Genomic DNA, 8634 nt, shown 5'->3' with positions numbered 1-8634 from the left:
ATCTTCTATTGTAAGTAGAGAGTACAACTCTTTTGGCTATTATGCTATTTCCTTATGTGTATCGAGCTCTTCTCTTTTGTGTTAATCATAATTAGCTTAATTTCATGCTTAATCCACACTTCTCTCTGCCCTAATCTATGCCAAATCCTATTTTACCAACATGGTATTAGAGCTTTGATCCATGATTAACTTCCATTATTCACTTTTCATTATCAAAAACCATGTTTTTCCTCTTTGTTACTCCCGGAATGTTTAGCATTGTTCTCCCTTTATAGAGCATCATTCTTTGATCCTATAGGCGTTTGGTGGGTTTGTGAGTTTCTTAATGAAAAAATATAAATGGTAAGCCTATAACATCATTAATTAATGGGTTCGAATGGAGGCTAGAAGTGTGTTCCATGGTGGAGGCCACACAATGGCTAGGTTCCAATTGAATATGTGTTGCTAATGTTTTAGATTTATTTTCTTTAGACCCGATTTGCCTTCGTAAATAATCTAATCTTTTAGCCTTCAAAATACTTAAAATGTATTTTATTCACCCAAATCTATGTTGAAAATTAATTAATCATAATGCATTAATTCTTGCGTGCTTTAAGGTATCTTATTCATCTTAGACACATAAAGTTGAATAGGTCCAACTTTGGTGGCATCTCATGCTGCTGCATAGGGACCTCCACACATCACGCACCCCTTTACACATCATAAATCAAGAATCTACACCCTTCTCCCCCTCTATGCCTCCCACCAATGCATGTGTGCCCCCTCTATGCCTCCCACAAATGCATGCATGCCCCCTCTATGCCTCCCACCAATGCATGCATGCCCCCTCTATGCGTCCCTCTTGTGCATGTGTGCCCACACTATTGGTCTCACACCCAGAGAGAGAGAGAGAGAGAGAGAGAGAGAGAGAGAGAGAGAGAGAGAGTCCACAAGATACAAACAGGGAATCCATGAAGAAATGTCATGCTAAGAGAGAAGGGACATGTATCGCACATGCCAAAAAATACATACTTTTAAAAAAACTTACTCTTCAACCTTTATCACATGCAAAAAAATGTTCAAACCAGAACCTTGAAAAAATAGTTATGCGCATTGAATAATTAATGCATTTCAAAATTTGGGTGCACAAAGTATAAGGGTAAGTCAATTTTCCCCACAACCAACCAAGATCTAGTCGATGTTCAAGCTCTAACCATATATTTCCATTTGTTGACCGCTCTGGTTAACATACTCTCACCCCCCCATCCTATTTTGCACTTTTCCATCTTACTTTTTCATAACAATAGCTTAACTTTTATAAGACGAAGCTAGAATATATGAAATGGCCTCGCTTTGTGCTTAACACCAAATGGGGAAGTCTATGACTTCGTGTATATACTTGCTTAATGCTAAACATAGTGGCCATGGGCTATTTTAAAGTCATGGGCCAGTCAACTATGAATACTAACCATTTGTATATAAGGTAATTTTGACATTAAGCTATACATAATCATTCCCCTTGTAATCAACTCTTGTAAGCTCTCTTCCCTCTTCTCCCTACTCTCTTGCAACATGAATTCTCTTGGACCTTTGCATTTCTTGATGGATGTATGTTTAGATAGGATTGATGAGAGGCACTCCCTTGCATTCTCTTGGACCTTTGCATTGTTTGATGGATGCATGCTTAGGTAGGATTGATTACAGGCTCTCCCTTGCATTCTCCTTTCATAACACCTCTTGTGAGTGAGAACCACCATGAAGGAAACCCTTTTCTTGCCTCCATCAAGGCAATTGAATCTCTTCCCTCCACACCCATGACTATGGAGCTCTCCGATGTGTGACAATGGACTGAGGATGCAAATGATAGGCTAGCACACCCACAACCGCCGGTGATAAGTTATATTTTGTGGATCTAAGGCAAAGCTCCCAGTGACACATAAAATTTGGTAAGGCTAGATAACATTTTAGCTTGAACATATTCGGCACCGCCCCGAATGCTTAGCTCTAATTCCAATCCATTCCAAGCTATTGGGATCACCTAATATTAGTGTCAATTAAGAGATCACACTCCAAAATACATACGATTTTGGAACCTTAGGGGATTTGTTGGTTTTGATGTTTTCAATCTTGTTTGCGATGTTCTATTTATAGGTTTTGCAAGGAAAAACCCTAAGCTTCTTTGCCATTTATATGAGGCTTAGGGCTAAAAGGCTTGGATTTTGTTGCATTTAAGCCAAGGTGTTAATTACCCTTACTGATTTAGGAGGAAGATAGAAGCTCTAATCTTATGGATTAGATTGTGGAAGTTGTTTTTTTTCTCGTTCATGCATTGCAAGAATTTGGTAGAAAAAACATATATAAGATCAACAAAAAGCAATAATTTCTTCACTATCACTTGACACATTCATGCACTTATGCTTAAGGAGATTGGTGCAAAATAACCCCTTATTTGACGATGTTGAACCATCCTATTTGACGATGCTCAAGGAGATTGGTGTAAAACAACCCCTTATTTGACAATGCTCAAGGAGATTGGTGCAAAACAACCCCTTATTTGACGATGCTGAACCATCCTACACATAATCACTCGCTAGATCTTACCCTTCGGTCAACACAGCGTGGAGTCAAACACTGTTGATCCTTGATAACACTAGTGAAAGCGAAGAACATCCAAGTATGGGACTCACCCCCTGACTTAGAGATAGGAGGATTGGCTACCCAGTGCATCAATAGACCATTGACCCAAGAGCAAGACCCAGGATTCCCTTCACATTCACAAAGGAGTCTTGCCTCGAGATTGAAAAACTTCATCCTAGGAAACACACTCTCAAATGATCTTCATCCCAGGGATATGAGCATGGATCATCAACCTAAAAGAACTATCACACCTCTGTTAGGTCCAAGACCAGGGGTGTGGCAAGGCCCAGATAACCCAATCCAAACTGATCCAAAGGTCTAGGGAGCCATGCCGACTACCTTAATGATAGATTCATTTGAGGATCATAGGCCGGTACAAGGCCTAGGTCAAGAGCCAGCTCACCAAGGTCCAGAGACCTCTTACCAAAGAGAAAGAGACCACTTGAGATAAGGCTACCTTTAACACCTTGAAAGAAGCTTTCAAAGTAGGATGTTTGAGACAAGGAACTCGATGGAGTCCAATTGAACAGTTCAATAATGTAAAATAAAAAGAGGGAGAATCCATCCAGGACTATACCAACCAGGTGAGATATCTTCACTCTCATTGTAATGATAGGGATTCTCTGACAAAATATTAATCAGTCAATTCCTAGAGGGGCTGGAAGATGTAGCCATACATAACTCCCTATATGCTCTAGGGCATACCTCCTTTGAGCAATGTTGCAGAAGCCCCATGGATTTTGAAGAAAATTTCAAGGGAACTTGTTCTCGTGAATTGCATGAGGGCGCTTGGGAAGCTTCCTTCAAAACCACAAGCACAAAATTGGAGGGAAAGGAAAAAGAATCCTCTTTAGGACAACAGGTGGAGCAGCTAGCTGCATTAATGTAGCAAAAAGATCTAAGGCCCATTTACATTAGGGAAGACCTCTCTCTAGAAGAAGAGAGAGAACTTACTGACCTCCTCACATAATTTTAGGATTTCTTTGCCTAGAAATATACGGATATAAAGGGTGTACCTCCTAAAGTGGTTAAACACACCATCCCCATGGTAGAAGGAGCAAGGCCAGTGAAGCAGAGAGAATACCCTATGAACCCCAAGTACTCCAAGATGGTCCAGGAAAAATTGATCGGCTCATAGATGCTGATTCATCTACAAGATAGAGCACACCGAATAGGTCTCACGCATAATGATAGTGCCGAAAAGTACGAAAAAGTGAGAGTGTGCGTGGACCTCAAAAAGGTCAATGCCACCACAATACGACATCACTATTTGTTGCCCTTCACAGAACATGTGCTCGAGCGAGTCGTAGGAAAGGAAGCCTACAGCTTCTTGGACGGGTTTTCCGACTACAACCAAGTGCTAATAGACCCAAAATATCAACATAAAACGGATTTTGCCAATGAATGGGGCACATACGCATACCAAATCATGCCGTTTGGTTTGACCAATGCCCTAGGCACCTTCCAATGCCTAATGTGCATGGCCTACAAGGAGTATCTACAAAAATTCCTTAAAGTCTTCATAGATGACCTTTGTGTCAATTCTACATGAAAAGCACATTTGTGGTGTCTGAGAAAAGTGCTAGAGAGATGTCGGCTCTACAAGATCTCTCTTAACCCTTTAAAATGCCAGTTTTTGGTTCGACATTAACTTAGATCACGGTATCTCCATAGATGACAACAAGGTGCGACTCATTCTTGAGCTGCCACCCCCTACCAACTTCAAGGGAGTCCAGCAATTCATAGGGCATGTAGGTTATTACTGTCATTTCATCTTTATGTATACTGACATAGCTCATCCCCTTTAACAAACTCCTGGTGATTTTCGAATGGAAAGAGGAGTGCCAAGAAGCGTATGATACCCTTAAAAAAGCATTGGCAACAAGCACTCCCATTTTGATATCCCCTAATTGGAAAATCATATTTCATGTCCACATACATGCCTCTGCTTTCGCAATTAGTTGTGTGTTGGCTCAATTTGGAGAATATAATAGGGATTTCCTTGTTATCTTTGTTGGTTGCTAACTAAATGAAGTAGAACAAAAGTATACCACCACGGAAAGAGAAAGGTTGGCCATGGTATATATAATTAAAAAGTTTTTTCATTACCTTTTGGTGACCAAATTTGTTTTCTTCATAGACCATCAAGCTCTTCTTTATCTGGTGAATAAACCTTGCACCACAGGGAGGATCACCAGATGGCTCCTACTTCTAATAGAGTTTGATTTTACCATCATGGTATGTAAAGGCTCCCAACACGTATTGGCCAACCATATGTCATGCATTCCTAAAACGGAGAGCCACTAGTGGGTGTTGATGATGACTTGCTAGATGCCTCCATGTTCCAACTATGCATAATTCCTTAATGGGGAGAGGAAGTTGCACATTTCCTAGCTAATGGCCTACCCACCACCAAAGCGCTGATCAACAAGGATTAAGCAAGACGCCTCATCAGGAAAGCTGCCCCCTATTGATTGATTGCATGGAAACTTTACAAACAAGGAAAAGATGGAATAATGAGATACGGTGTCCGTGAGGATGAATATGTCTCTATTTTAGAACAAGCCCACTCTAGGGTCGTAGAGGTGGAAACTTCATAGAAGACACCACTACTCGAAAGATCCTTCTAGCAAGCTTATGGTGGCCAACCTTGTTTGGATAGAGCTCTATATGTCAAAAGATACGACAAATGCCAATGGACAATGATTCCATACAATAAGGACAAGATGCCTCTCTACCCCGTCATGTCCTTAAAACCATTTTAAAATGAGGCATCGATTTTGTGGGTCCCATTAGCTCAGATGCCCGACACACCCAAGCCCGATGTATCATAGTGACAACGAACTACTGCGAAAAATGGGTTGACACTCACACCATAAGAAAAGCCGATGTGTAAGGTCCATAGCTAAATTCCTTTACGAGTGCATGATCACTCGCTTTGGGTGTTCCCTTGAGCTTGTCAGTTGACAATGGCACCCACTTCATAAATAAGGTAATATAATTCTTATTACAAGAGTTCCTGGGTCACGTACCATAAATCTTCATCCTATTACCACTAAGCCAATGGCCAAGTAGAACGCACTAATACGACCCTATGCACCATCTTGACCAAGACTGCAGAGGCGAGTCGCAACAACGATTGGGAACAAAAGTTACCAGCTGCTCTTTGGGCTTATCGCACCACATATAAAGTGACCATTGATATGACAACCTTCAGCTTAATGTATGGAATTGAAGCGGTTATGCCTATGGAATTCTTGGTGCCAAGCTTAAGGGTAGCCGTACAAGAAAGACTCACTGGCAATGTTCTGAGTGACCGACTCTTCGAGCTTGAAAAATTCAACAAAATGCATCTAAGGGTTGTATATGGCATGATTGTCAAAAAACTAAGGCACAAGCAATGGTTTGATAAAGCAACTCAAGGACAAAGAGATGAACAAGGGGGATATGGTCCTTCTCTATAGCACAAAAAATCACAAGAAAAAACTCAAATATAGAGGACTAGGATCCTTCCTAGTGACCGAAATAACACCACAAGGTGTAGTGCGCATCGAAACTCGGTGTCGATGGCCTATTATTTCAATGATGGCAAACTATGACGCTACTATAGACCGCTCATGCAAAACACCTTAAAGGCAATTTGCCTCAAAAAAGAGGAGAAAAAAAACAAAATGAGATGAAAAAAACAACACAACAAGAAGCCAATGAATGACAAGCAAAACTTAGAGGCCAACAAATCATTGTAAACATGGCTCAAGTAGTAGACCTTGAGGAAGAGGACTAGGGAGTGAAACTTGCCGGTTTGTGGTTAGGAATGACCACCACTCCAAAAAGTTTCACCCAAAAGTTAGCACTTGTTGATATGGGTGCTAACCATAATTTAATGTCCTATGACATATGACACTCTCTCAGGAGGCCAACCTTACTCCACACCCCGACCACCATCACTACCATCTCTTCGCATTCTATTATGTACTTAGATGTTGTTACAATTTTATTTCACATTGGAAATAACCCCTTGGAAGGAAAGTTCTATGTCATGCCTATAGGGACGATGCAAGAAGAAATCCTTATGGGAAGAGGATGGATAGGATCCTCACAACCGGTGTCATATTTATTAGGATGCAAGGACAGCAATGCTACAACTGGCCTTAGGGCAAGTTACTATGCTTATGATAGACGAAGAGCTAGAGCCGCCAATCTCACCCCCACAAGGTGACCAATCCTCTGCACCAACCACAACCCCCTGCTTATCGACAAAGATAGAACCATGTCACCCAAAAAGAGGCCTCTCCTTTACCAAGATCCTCTATCTAATAAAGCCTCATCAGCGAGACAAGCTCCGCAACACATCAAACCTACCCAACAACCCTACTAACATTACTAGCTACTAGAAGGTACCCCCTCGCCCCTGTTCAACCCGAACCACCACTACTTAATGTTGGGTGCCCAAGAAGGTCCTCGTCACACAAGGTTATTATGAGGGTGCTATCACCTTGTGGATCCCCCAAAGATCTAACCTTTTCCCTCAAACCACGGCCACCTCAAAGGTTATGACACATCGACATACTACCCAAACCTCATGTTGACCTTCGCTAGGGCAATTACAACCCTGTAAGGTCAGGGAGAACATCCCAACGAAAGCCACCACCACAGCAATGCCATCGACAAAGCCCACCCCATCCTCACATTATGACTACTTACAAATGGGTCCCCAAAAATCTCCTTAACGCCCAAAAGTTCTACCAAGGCAATCTGCAAATCTAGCTACCAAATGACTACTGAAGCGCAACGTCCTTGCTCCCAAGCTCACTACACCGTACAACACTTCCAATGGAGGCCAAGCTCACTACATCGCAACACTTCCAATGGAGGCCAAAGCTTGCCACCATTGCCACCACTAACACTTTGCCAAATAAGGCCAAAAAGAAGATTCGGGAGGAAGCCAAGGCCACGCCCCCCCTGCCCACTGTCTCCACCAGTGATATCCCCTCAACCTTGGACACTCCACCTACCCTTATCATACAACTCCCCCGTTACACCCCTGCTCAACCTCTTCCCTTCCCAACCCCTAAGTGTCCCATGACGCAACAAGGCTTTAAGAAGAGTTACCAACCTTGCCCAAGCCTAATTGAATTTGACTTCTCGCTATTGCCAATTGGGCAACGAGTCAATACAAAACCCTAATGGGGTGCTGACCATATAGTCCAAGGTACAAAACCTATTCACAAGTGCTCACCAAAAAAAAACCTCTCTCTCTAAGGGAACGCGATTGGCCATTTACTCATGCAAGCCACGACCGTTCACTCATAAATCCACGGCCGTTCACTTATAAACCCACGGCCATTCGCTCATCATAATTCCACAACTGTTCACTCATGAATCCACGGCCGTTCACTTGTCAATCGATCATTCCCCACGGAGCCATGCATGTTCCTCTGTGAAGCCATGGCTGTAACTCTGCTACAAGGGCCAACCACCATTCATTTTCTCACTTTTCTTCTTGTCCCCTAGACAAACTCTCGAATTTTCATAGCTTCATGCCCACTTGCCAACCTGCCGCTCACATGGCCACACCCAAGCACTCCAACACTCCCCAAAGAATTGTCGTCGGCCTCCCCATCCACCTCTTAATGCCACACTATGGATACCCTCCACTAGGTGGAGGCTGGCTATTTCCACTCCCAACAACAGGCCTTCTCTAAATAAATCAAGTCCTCCAATAGTGCTCTCCCCAACTTTGTAGAAGGGTTCTCTAACCTCACCCTAGCTCTCCTCACATCCATGTCACAACATCCCAATCAACTATGCTCCTTGCCTACATAGATTTAATCAAACCCCCAACAGGACCTCCGAGCTGCCCTCCTTGCCAACACACAACTGCAAGCCTCCCTGGAGGATCGGGAGCGTTCCCTCGTCGAAGCCTTGGAAACAGTCACCCACCTCTAGGAGTAGTGCCACATGGCCCAGGAAAATGTCCAAGGAGCCCACAAAGCCTACTCCCTCGCCCAACAGGAA

This window comes from Cibotium barometz, chromosome 20 (assembly GCF_041138505.1).
Source record: "Cibotium barometz isolate CiBa-2024 chromosome 20, ASM4113850v1, whole genome shotgun sequence".
NCBI lineage: Eukaryota > Viridiplantae > Streptophyta > Polypodiopsida > Cyatheales > Cibotiaceae > Cibotium > Cibotium barometz.
Note: the sequence above shows the minus strand (reverse complement) of the source record.